The sequence below is a fragment of the Danio rerio genome, chromosome 18, assembly GCF_049306965.1.
Source record: "Danio rerio strain Tuebingen ecotype United States chromosome 18, GRCz12tu, whole genome shotgun sequence".
In the NCBI taxonomy this organism is placed as follows: Eukaryota; Metazoa; Chordata; class Actinopteri; order Cypriniformes; family Danionidae; genus Danio; species Danio rerio.
This window is the reverse complement of record NC_133193.1, coordinates 12712126-12724152: the sequence shown is the minus strand read 5'-3', so window position 1 is coordinate 12724152 and position 12027 is coordinate 12712126. Positions and strand designations below refer to the sequence as shown.

Genomic DNA, 12027 nt, shown 5'->3' with positions numbered 1-12027 from the left:
AAATTACAATTTAAATAAAATAAAAAATAAAATAAAATAGCAATTAAAATAATCTAAATTGCAATTTAAATAGCATAAAATAAAACAATTATTTAAATGAATGAAAATAATATAAAATAACAAGAAAAAAATATTAAAATAAAATAAAAAATAAAATGAAATAGCAATTTTAATAAAATAAAATAAAAAATAAATAAAACAAAATAAAAATGTTTAATAAAATAAAAAATAACAATTTTAATAAAATAAAATAACAATTAAAATAAAATAAAATAAAATGACAATTTAAATAAACAAAAAATAACAATATATAAAATAAAAAAAACTATTTAAATAAAAAACTATTTAAAAATAAAATATAACAATTTAAATAAAATATAAATAAATAAATAAATAAATAAATAAATAAATAAAACAACAATTTAAATAAAAAATAAATTAATAAAATAACAATTTAAACAAATATAAATAAAAAAAACTATTTAAATAAGCTACAATAAAATAACAATTTAAATATTGTACATAAATATGTACAATAACGTACAAAATAATACATAAAGTAAAACATAACAAAAAATATATTTTTACAATAATTTTATACAATTATTGTGCAGTTAGATTTATCAAGGAATATATAACAGGCATTAAAAGGAATAGTTTACTTAAATATGAAGATGGCACTATCATATGTTCCTTTACATGCTCTAAACATGTCTCAAAAACATAATACAGGCAAATAAAAATTAAATAAGTAAAAAAATCTGGGAAAACATAATGAATACCCATTGTTCATGATGACACATTGAGGTCTTTTAAAGCAAAACAAACAATTTGCAAGAAGTGAAATTTTACAACATTTTTAGGTTGAATCCACTGCTTCAGCATAAGTCTGTACAGTGACATATGTCACATAATGAAAGAATTGCAGTCACATTTTACTTTGAATTTTTGTTGCGTTTCTAGTCAACGTGAGATGATTAATCATGGCTCGAGATCTCAAGATTGCTATTTTTCTCCAGTCATACAAAAGGATACCAGCCAGACCTCAAATTGTAGGATTTACACCAATGCCTCCCAGCAGAACAGCTCTTGAAATGCGCGGTTGGTGAAATCAGCTAGTATGATGTGAGGTCGAGCCGCAGAGTTTGATTAGTACACGGGCCGTAGTTTTTCTTGGAGGACCTCAAAAAGGTTGCCTTCATAACACATTGCGTCAATTTCTAGTCTGATTGACTGTGGTGAACTGTTGGCTTGGTGGACCAGCAAATGCTAGATTAGACTTACAATCACACTGTAACTTAATCTGCTTGATTTCTGCCAGATGATGTGCTTTTAAGTGACTCAGACTTCAGCAGTTCATTCTGACACATTTGATAGAAACATACAGTTAAAGTCAAACTTATTAGCCCTCCTATAAATATTATTTTTGTTTTTCAAATATTACTTAAATGATGTTTAACAGAGCAAGTATGTCTGATAATATGTTTTCTTCTGGAGAAAGTCTTATTTGTTTTATTTTGGCTAGAATAAAAGCAGTTTTAAATTTTTTAGAAGCATTTTAAGGTCAATTTTATTTTTTGGTTGTCTACAGAACAAACCATCATTTTACAATGATTTGCCCCCTTACTTTTACTTGCCTATTTAACCTAATTAACCTAGTTAAACCTTTAAATGTTACTTTAAGCTGTATCGAAGTGTCTTGAAATATATCTAGTAAAATGTTATGCATTGTCATCTTGACAAAGATAAAACGAATTATTAGAAATTAGTTATTAAAACTATTATGTTTAGAAATGTGTTGAAAAAATATACTAGGACAATTTAGGAGGGCTAATAATTCTGACTAACTGTATATGTATAATTAAAATGTGTAATTTTTATGGCCCATTTACAGCCTACAGGATTTTTCTCATTTATTATAAAAGTTCCAAAATAGAGTGCTAGTAAGGACTGTTTTTAATTGCCTAAATAATCTCACTTTAAAATGTCTTATGTGGAATAGAAATTCTCCATTATGGGAAAAATATGTTTTTTTGGTGTACGTTTATAGAACGTGCTTTTGTTTGATGTTACTTGCTCATTAATTGCATTTATTTATTTGATTTTTTTCATTTTTGGTAAAAAATTGATTCCAAATCATTTTCTCACTCTGCCGCAAGAACTATACTTATAGACATTTTACGTTTATGGTCCTGAATATATATTCATATATTTTTCCTCCTTTTAAATAAATAAAAATATAAATGAATAAAACTGAAAAAGTAATAGTAAATTAAAATAAAATAAATAAAATTATAATTATTAAATTAAATTAAATTTAATTAAAATAAAATAATAAAAACAAAAGAAAATAAAAAACTAAATAAAATAAAATAAAAATAAATAAATTAAATAATAATAAAATAAAATGTAATAAAAATAAAATAAAACAAATCAAATAAAATAAAAAACAAAGAATAAATAAATAAACAAAACAAAATAAACCACCTTGTCTGATTACTGAGTGTATGGAACAATTGGAACAATTGAAACAATTGATTTTTCTTGCCCATTTTAAAACTAATTTTAACATTTTAAAAATCCTTTAAGATTGTTTGATTGATTGATTTAGTACTTAAAGTACATTCTCATTTTTATTAATGTCTAAAAACTTGCCATAGTCTGTGGCATTCCATGTTACACAGTAAATAAAGTAATTAAATAAAAGCATTCTGACTGAATTATAAGATTCCATCCATCATACTCATCACAAAAATCAAAAGACTTACAATTTATTCAACCACTTAACATTTTATTTAATATTTCTTCTAACAGTTGGATGTCCAAAAATGCCGTTTCCAAGCTATCATGTCCAATAATCATTGAAAAAACTGTTAACTTGCTCTGTGTCTTTTGCGTCCAGTAAGAATGATGCGTTTTCTTGGTTTTTCTTTTGGTTTGCGTTCGACTCTGTAAACTGTTTATTATAAATCGCTTGTCAGTAATGCCTCTTGAAAGGGAGTAATTATGTACTATCCACAGGACTCTAAATTTAGCTTTCACGATTGATATGCATAACTGGGTCTGTCTGATGTGTCCTATAATTCAAGCCTGGATTTCATGTCAATCATTGGTTCTTGTTTCAGTAATCCATTTTCATTTTGAAATGGCTAATAGCTGGATGTCAACATAGCCACTAGACAGATTGCAGATTTTGCAAAGAAAGTGTGTAAAGAAGAGCGTGTAATAATTTTGCACTGCTCAATAATAATAGTCTCAAAAGAAGTACTGAGTCTTGTTGAAAGGCATAGACAATGAATATTAAGATGATCAAGCAAGTAACAATGCGATATAGGATCCATCTGGAAAACATATATGTGACTATTGTTGAAATTGCCATTATATCTTGTGTTTTTCTTGTGGTTGTCTCTTAGCTTTGGGTAAGATTCTGTCGTCCTGTGTTTTTGGAAAGCTCTTCATAATGGCTTTGCTTATTGGCTGTTTCTGGAGTGATTGTTTTCTGTTGAGAGGTGTGGCGGTGAACTGAAACATGCTATCCGATTTTGAGTCTGACAATCATCATGGAGCCTGATCTGGAGACGTAGAGAGGGAAGGTACAAAAAAGCTAGCTGGATTTTTTTAACTACAATTTTAGGACAAAAGTCATTAAGTAGGCTGATTAAATCCACAGTTCTATCACTGTAATGGTTTTGATTACAGGTCTTTCAGTTATATGTTGCTATAAAGGTTTTACATACGCTGAAGGGAATTAATTTCAGGCTAGTTTAAAGGGAGTTGCTAGAGTGCTGGTGGTTGTAAGATGTTGCGAGAATGTTCTGGGTGGTTTCTCATTGGCCCAAGAAGAGTGTTTGATATTAACTAAAACGATCTATTGTTATTTTTATTGGAGTTTTAGATTTGTTTTGGTCCATTAACAATTATTACTATTTCGCCAAGAGTGTTTTTTTTTTTTTTTGTACCTTGGATGGTTTAGGCCACGGGTTCTCAAACTCGATCCTGGAGTTGTAGGACACACTCTGTAATCTCTGTTTGCACCACACTTTCTTATCAACACCATGTTTCTAAAAAAACATCCTGCGATTCTTGGTGTACTTCACAGGTGAGTGGGCTTGACAAACCACCTGAAGGACACACTCTATCATCTCTGTAGGCGCTGGAAACTTTTTAACGCCTCTTTCGTCTCCATATGTACCACACAATGTAGCCAAACTCCATGATTCTGAAAACATCCTGTGATTCTTGGTTACTCTGCAGGTGAGTGGGTTTAATCAACCACCTGTAGGACACACTTTTATGTCTCCATATGTAACACACACTGTAGCCAAACTCCATGATTCTGAAAACATCCTGCGATTCTTGGTGTACTCTACAGGTCTGGGTTTGACAAACCACCTGTAGGACACACTCTCGTCTCCATATGTATCACACACTGTAGCCAAATTATGTGGTTCTGAAAGCATCCTATGATTCTTGGTGTACTCCAGAAGTGAGTGGGTTTGACAGACCACCTGTAGGACACACTCTCTCATCTCTGTGTGTATCAGACACCTTCTTATAAACACTCTGTTTCTGAAAACATCTTGCAACTTTTGGTGTACTTCACGGCTGAGTGGGTTTGACAAACCACCTGTAGGACAAACTCTCTTATCTCTGTATGCACCACACACTTTGTTAATACATTATGATTTTGAAAACATCCTGTGATTCTTAGTGTACTCCAAAGATTAGTGGGTTTGCCAAACCACCTGTAGGACACACTCTGTAATCTCTGTTTGCACCACACACTTTCTTATCAACACCATGTTTCTGAAAACATCCTGCGATTCTTGGTGTACTTCACAGGTGAGTGGGCTTGACAAACCACCTGAAGGACACACTCTATCATCTCTGTAGGCACTACAAACTTTATCAACCACTCTTTCGTCTTCATATGTACCACACACTGTAGCTAAACTCCATGATTCTGAAAACGTCCTGCGATTATTGGTTACTCTGCAGGTGAGTGGGTTTAACCAACCACCTGTAGGACACACTTTTATGTCTCCATATGTACCACACACTGTAGCCAAACTCCATGATTCTGAAAATATTCTGCGATTCTTGGTGTACTCTACAGGTGAGTGGGTTTGACAAACCACCTGTAGGACACACTCTCGTCTCCATATGTATCACACACTGTAGCCAAATTATGTGGTTCTGAAAACATCCTATGATTCTCGGTGTACTCCAGGGGTGAGTGGGTATGATAGACCACCTGTAAGACACACTCTCTCATCTCTGTGTGCACCAGACACCTTCTTATAAACACTATGATTCTGAAAACATCTTGCAACTTTTGGTGTACTTCACAGCTGAGTGGGTTTGACAAACCACCTGTAGGACACACTCTCTTATCTCCGTATGCACCACACACTTTGTGAATACATGATGTTTTTGAAAACATCCTGTGATTCTTGGTGCACTCCAGAGGTTAGTGGGTTTGCCAAACCACCTGTAGGACACACTCTGTAATCTCTGTTTGCACCACACTTTCTTATCAACACCATGTTTCTGAAAACATCCTGCGATTCTTGGTGTACTTCACAGGTGAGTGGGCTTGACAAACCACCTAAAAGACACACTCTCTCATCTCTGTATGCACTACAAACTTTATTAACACTCCATGTTTCTGAAAACATCCTGCCATTTTTGGTGTGTTCTGCTGGTGAGTGGGCTTGACAAACCACCTATATGCACCACACACTTCATTAACACTCCATGTTTCTGAAAACATCCTGCCATTTTCGGTGTACTCTACAGGTGAGTGGGTTTGACAAACCACCTGTAGGACACACTCTCGTCTCCATATGTATCACACACTGTAGCCAAATTATGTGGTTCTGAAAACATCCTATGATTCTCGGTGTACTCCAGGGGTGAGTGGGTATGATAGACCACCTGTAAGACACACTCTCTCATCTCTGTGTGCACCAGACACCTTCTTATAAACACTATGATTCTGAAAACATCTTGCAACTTTTGGTGTACTTCACAGCTGAGTGGGTTTGACAAACCACCTGTAGGACACACTCTCTTATCTCCGTATGCACCACACACTTTGTGAATACATGATGTTTTTGAAAACATCCTGTGATTCTTGGTGCACTCCAGAGGTTAGTGGGTTTGCCAAACCACCTGTAGGACACACTCTGTAATCTCTGTTTGCACCACACTTTCTTATCAACACCATGTTTCTGAAAACATCCTGCGATTCTTGGTGTACTTCACAGGTGAGTGGGCTTGACAAACCACCTAAAAGACAGACTCTCTCATCTCTGTATGCACTACAAACTTTATTAACACTCCATGTTTCTGAAAACATCCTGCCATTTTTGGTGTGTTCTGCTGGTGAGTGGGCTTGACAAACCACCTATATGCACCACACACTTCATTAACACTCCATGTTTCTGAAAACATCCTGCCATTTTCGGTGTGCTCTGCAGGTAAGTGGGCTTGACAAACCACCTGTAGGACACACTCTCTCATCTCTGTATGCACCAAACACTTAATCAACACTCTAGAATTCTGAAAGCATCCTGCAAACTTGGTGTACTCTGGTGGTTGAATGGGTTTGACAAACCACCTGTAGGACACACACTCTCATCTCCATATGCACCACACACTTCATTAACACTCCAAAATTCTGAAAGCATCCTGCAAACTTGGTGTACTCTGCAGGTGAGTGAGTTTGACAAACCACCTGTAGGACACACTCTCTCATCTCTGTTTGCACCACACAATTTCTTATAAACAATTGATGATTCTGAAAACATCTTGCCATTTTTGGTGTGCTCCATGGGTAAGTGGGCTTCAAAAACCACCTGTAGAAAAAAAAAAAAAGTTAATATTTAGTAACTTAAAGATAGCATCTATATACGGCTATTGAAGTGCTTATTTTTCCTCACTTGTACAGAAAGTTATAGCCTGTGTTTGTATGTTTGTAATGGGTGGTGTTTTTGTAATCGCATAGAAATTACTATTGTAATAAATGGCGATTTAAAAAAAAAAGGCTTTATAAGCTTTAATCGTAGCCACTTTAGTTGGTGCTTTTCCATGATATTAATCCTTGGTAGCCCTGCTAGCTTGTTTGTTATATACAGTAGTAAAGTTTGATATGATTATTATTACCACTTTTCTTTTTGTCGTTTCGTTGATTTTACGTTTTAATTGTAGTGGCAGATCTTGCCATATGGAAAACCGGTTTACTTAAATAATAGGCCATACAACTTTTAATGCATGTTTTCAGATTTTTTGTTTAATGTGGATTTGGTTTATATTGCCTGTTATTGACTTACTGTTTTTTTAGGTTTAGCTCATACAGTTAGCGATGGAGCACAATTCAGATGGAGATCAGAGATCAGTGATATCCATGAAGTCTGTGCTAACATTGGCTCCCAAGTTTGATGTCTTAAATAACTGATAATGTATTTTTTCAACCAGGATTGTATTATGGAGAATCACTAGTGTTGGAGAACAGTCTGGCTTGCAATCGTTCCGACATGAAACATTTGCGATCTTGGTGGACTAAAGCCCTGTTTTTACTGCAGCGTTTTAACCAGCTCCATATGCAATTCCATAAATCTTATCACCTCTTTTCTAAGCCTTTTAAAACTTATTCAGAAGCTCTTATGCATGGCCAAAAGTCCCCCTCTCTTTCGACATGGATTTATTAGCTGTGGTGGGGTTTGCAATCTGCTCATTTTGCCAGTGTGAGAGGAAAACAGCTGGACCAGTGTGAGCTTTGCTGTAGATCTGTGGAAGATGACGAGTGTCTTATTTTTTAAAAGAGTAGATACAGAGTCAGAGTCAATGCAAATGAGCAAACAGAGGTGAATTTCTGTTATATACATCCAGTCTTTTGTTTCATCTATCCATCCATCCTTCTATAAGTCCGTCCTTCAATCCGTTTATCCGTTCTTCCTTCAATCCGTCTATCTGTCCATCCTTCCTGCAATCTGTCCTTCTGTCCTTCAGTCTGTCCTTCCGTCCTTCTTTCCTTCCTACCATCCTTCCTTCCATCTGTTCGTCTATCCCTCTGCCCTTCCGTCGATCAGTCTGTCCTTCCATCAATTAGTCTATCTTTCCGTTCATCCATCAGTCCATCCTTCCTTCCTCCTTCTGTCTGTTCTTCCTTTCTTCCTTCTTTCCTGTCTTCCATCCATCATTCTTTCCTTTCTTCATTTCGTCCTTTCTTCCTTCTGTCCGTCAGTCCATCAATCCTTCCTTCCTTCCATTCCTCCATTTGTCATTCTGTCCTACCTTGCTTTCTTCTGCATCCGTCTGTCCTTCCTTTCAATCTACCGTCCTTCCTTCTGTCCATCCATCCGGCCTTCCTTTCTTTCTTGCTCCCGTGGGTCCTTTCTTTCTTCATTCTTTCCGTCCATTCATTCTTCATTTCTTCCTTCCTTCCATCCGTCTGTCCTTCCTTTCTTCTGTCCATCCATTCCTGTCCTTCCATCCGTCCTTTCATACTTCCTTCCGTATGTTTGTCCTTCCTTCATTTCTTCCTTCCTACCGTTGATCCGTTCTTCCTTTCTTCATTCCTCCTGTCTGTATGTCCTTTCCTTCTTCCCTTCCATGCATCTATCCTTCCTTCTGTCCTTTCTTTTTTCTTACCTTTCGTTCCTTACTTTCATCCATCTGTTCCTCCATCCGTCCTTCCTTCTGTCCATCTGTCATTCCTTTCCTCCTTCCTTCCCTCTGTTCATATGTCCATACTTCCTTTCTTCCTCCCTTCCTTACGTCCGTCCATTCGCTGGTCAGTCCTTCCTTTCTTCCTTCTTTCCAGCCGTTCTATTTGTCCATTTGTCCTTCCTTCCTTCCCTTCTTCCAGCCGTCTTTCCTTTCTTCCTTCCAGCCGTCTATCCATTCGTTTTTCCTGCCTTCCTTCTTTCCATCCATCCATTTGTCCATCTGTTCTGTTTTATTCGTACATCCAGTCTTTTGTTTTTTTGTCTGCCTGTCGATTTTGTTCTGTCCATCCATCTAATCTTTTGTTACTTCGTCCATCCATCCGTTTTCTGCTATCTGTCCATCCAGTATTTTGTTCCTTCCATCCATTCATCTTGTCTGTCCATTTTGTTCTATCCATCCATCCAAACTTTTGTTCCACCCAATGTTTTGTTCCATCCATCTGTCCGTGTGGATCTTTGTCCAACTGGATGTCTATTTGGATATCTTGTTCATTCCATTGATCTATTTCTTCATCCATCATTCTATAATGTTATCTGTCATTCTATCTTATATTCCATTTATCCATCAATTGATCTATCCACCTGGACAAATAGGTATCAGTTCTATCTGTCTATAATTCATTCATCCTGTTCAAACATTCAAACCAAATTCTTACCAAAGGTTTTAATTATTTTATAGCTGATTTTTATTTAAATCAATCAATACATGCAAGCCATTATATTCTATAGGCGCTTTAATTACTTGTTGTTAGATTCAATTGATGTATTGTTCCATGACATAATATAATAGTGTATTCATAAACTTTAAAAATAATTTTTAAATCATAATATTTAGAATTTAAGCTATGTCTTTTAATAAACAGCAACAGTTATGATCAATCTTTAATGTTTATAGTTCAGCCGATGCTTACTGATGTGTCCTAAAACTTTCATATGAGCTTCAAAATGAGCAAAATCCTCTAGCCGAGTGCAGAGCTGCATTTGAGCGCAGTAGTATTTTACACCTGAGGCTTCATCCATCTGTCCAGACCACCATCCAGCGCTCCTGACCTCCCATGAATGATGTCCTGATGAGCGTCTTTAGCCCATTCCATCCCTCATTTCTCAGTGTGCAGAATAGCCTGTCTGGCTGATTGATACGGCATGCCTCGGAGAGATTGCACTCGAATAAAATCACACCGCACAGCTTTAGATCACTGTTCAGAGTTGGATATTGCTGTCGAAAGTCAGTGTTGATGTGCGTGTATTTCAGCAAGGCTTGCGATTTATCTTTTTATATATTATTTTGTCTTCTCTCGCTCTTCTCTCTCTTTTATTTATTATAGATTTTAAGGGCTTTTTGAATTGAAATCGTTTGAAATATATTTTGTAATCTAAAAAAAATAAAAAATAAACAGTAGTATGTATATATGCACTCCAAAATCACCAACATATTATTTTAATTTTTAATTTATATATTTTTTTATAAATAATATATTATACTACTGTATTAGATGTAGATTTATATTTTACTTTTATATATTCTTGTAGATTCTATTCTACTATTATATTCAATTAATTCTACAAATACCATTATTATTATTATTATTATTATTATTATTGTTGTTGTTGTCACTGTTGTTTTTGTTGTATTTGTACTACCAATAATAATAATAAAAAATAATAACGATAATGATAATAATAATAATAATAATAATAATAATAATAATAATTATTATTATTATTATTATTATTATTATTATAAAAAAATTAGGTTTTATATAATTTATGTAATGTTGAAAATTCATATAAAAATTGTAATATAATAGCATACAATAATAGTATAATAATAATAATAATAATAATAATAATAATAATAATAATAATAATAATAATAATAATAGCAATATATGTTCAGTTAATATAATAAATGTAAAAAATGTACAGTTAATAATTATTAATGTAATACTTTTGTTTACTTGTAAATTTTAATAATATTGTATGAATAAATAATATAATGGCACTAAAATAATGGAATCATAATTAATATATAAATATTTCTGTAATAAAATATATTATATAAATGGTAGTAGATTATTTTATTATTATTGAATATATTATTTTATTATTATTTTTAATATGTTTTTAACTTTTTATACTGTATTCATTAGGTTATGCTAGGTTATATTAGGTATTGAACTATGTCTCAGATGGACCATACAAGCAATTACACAAAACTGTTTTTCATCCAGTGATGCTTTGCTGCTACATACTGCACATTGAATGGATCTGTCTGGTGTTAGTCGGATGTGTTGTGATGCATTGGCTGTGTTTGGATAAGACTTTCAATGAGGGGGAACTGAATGAGCTTCACACCCACTATCCAATGAACAGAGCGAGTCAAGGAGAGGGCAGTTTACTGAGCGCAAGTTAATACTGTCAACCCAACAATTGTGGCTTCAGAGGGTAGGAGAGATGGAGATATTTACTGCGGTCTAGAAATACAGCAGTGATGTTAGCTGAACATGTTCAGGTTTAACCATCATTGATTTTAACACTATTCTGTGGTGTTCTGGGTAAAGGTGCTTCTGCTTATATGTAGTATAAGTACATAGTAGTAATTGTGTTTAGTCAAGGTTAACAGGCAGATATGCACCTACAAAAAGTCCATTATTCAGAGTTTTTATTTCACTTTATGTTTCTAGGTTATTTTTTGGTGGCTTAGGGTTAAAGTAATATAAAAGGAAGGCATTTTTCCAACTTTCCATTTGTTTCAAATGGTAATTGTTTGATTTACTGTTAATTATTATAGACCTGAAAAGTCTATATAAATAATTAAATGAATAAAATTAAAAGATTAAATAAGTAAAATTAAGTAAATAAATAATAAAATTAAATAAAGAAAGAAAATAAAGAAATAAAATAAAATTAAATGAAAAAAAGGAAAAATTAAATGAATAAAAAAATGAATAAAAATAAGTTAAATTAAATAAATTCATACATTAAATTAATAAATAAATAAAATAAATAAATGAATAAATAAATAAAATTAAATAAATAAAATAAAATTAAATGAATAAAAATGAGTAAAAATTAAATGAATAAAAATAAATTAAATAAATTAATAAATATAAATGAATAAAAAATTAATAATTGAAAATAAAAAAATTAAATTAAATAAGTAAAATTAAACAAAATCAAATGAATAAAATTAAATAAAATTCATGAAATAAAATTAAATCAATACATTTATATGAATAAAATTTTATAAATATGGAATGAACCACAGTGGAATGAACCACCAATTACTCATTAG

The 12027-nt window shown here is 33.0% G+C and overlaps 1 protein-coding gene and 1 long non-coding RNA gene across 7 annotated transcripts in view; one reads left to right on the top strand and one right to left on the bottom strand.

The window, feature by feature from the left end:
• Positions 1 to 12027, top strand: part of tspan9a (tetraspanin 9a) — a 494333-nt gene that overhangs the window by 124225 nt on the left and 358081 nt on the right. The window lies entirely within an intron of this gene.
• On the bottom strand, positions 8912 to 10107 carry LOC141378722 (uncharacterized). Its single transcript, XR_012393976.1, has 2 exons — positions 9198 to 10107; positions 8912 to 9108 (listed from the first exon to the last, which is right to left on the bottom strand). It is a non-coding gene; the product is annotated as an uncharacterized lncRNA (long non-coding RNA).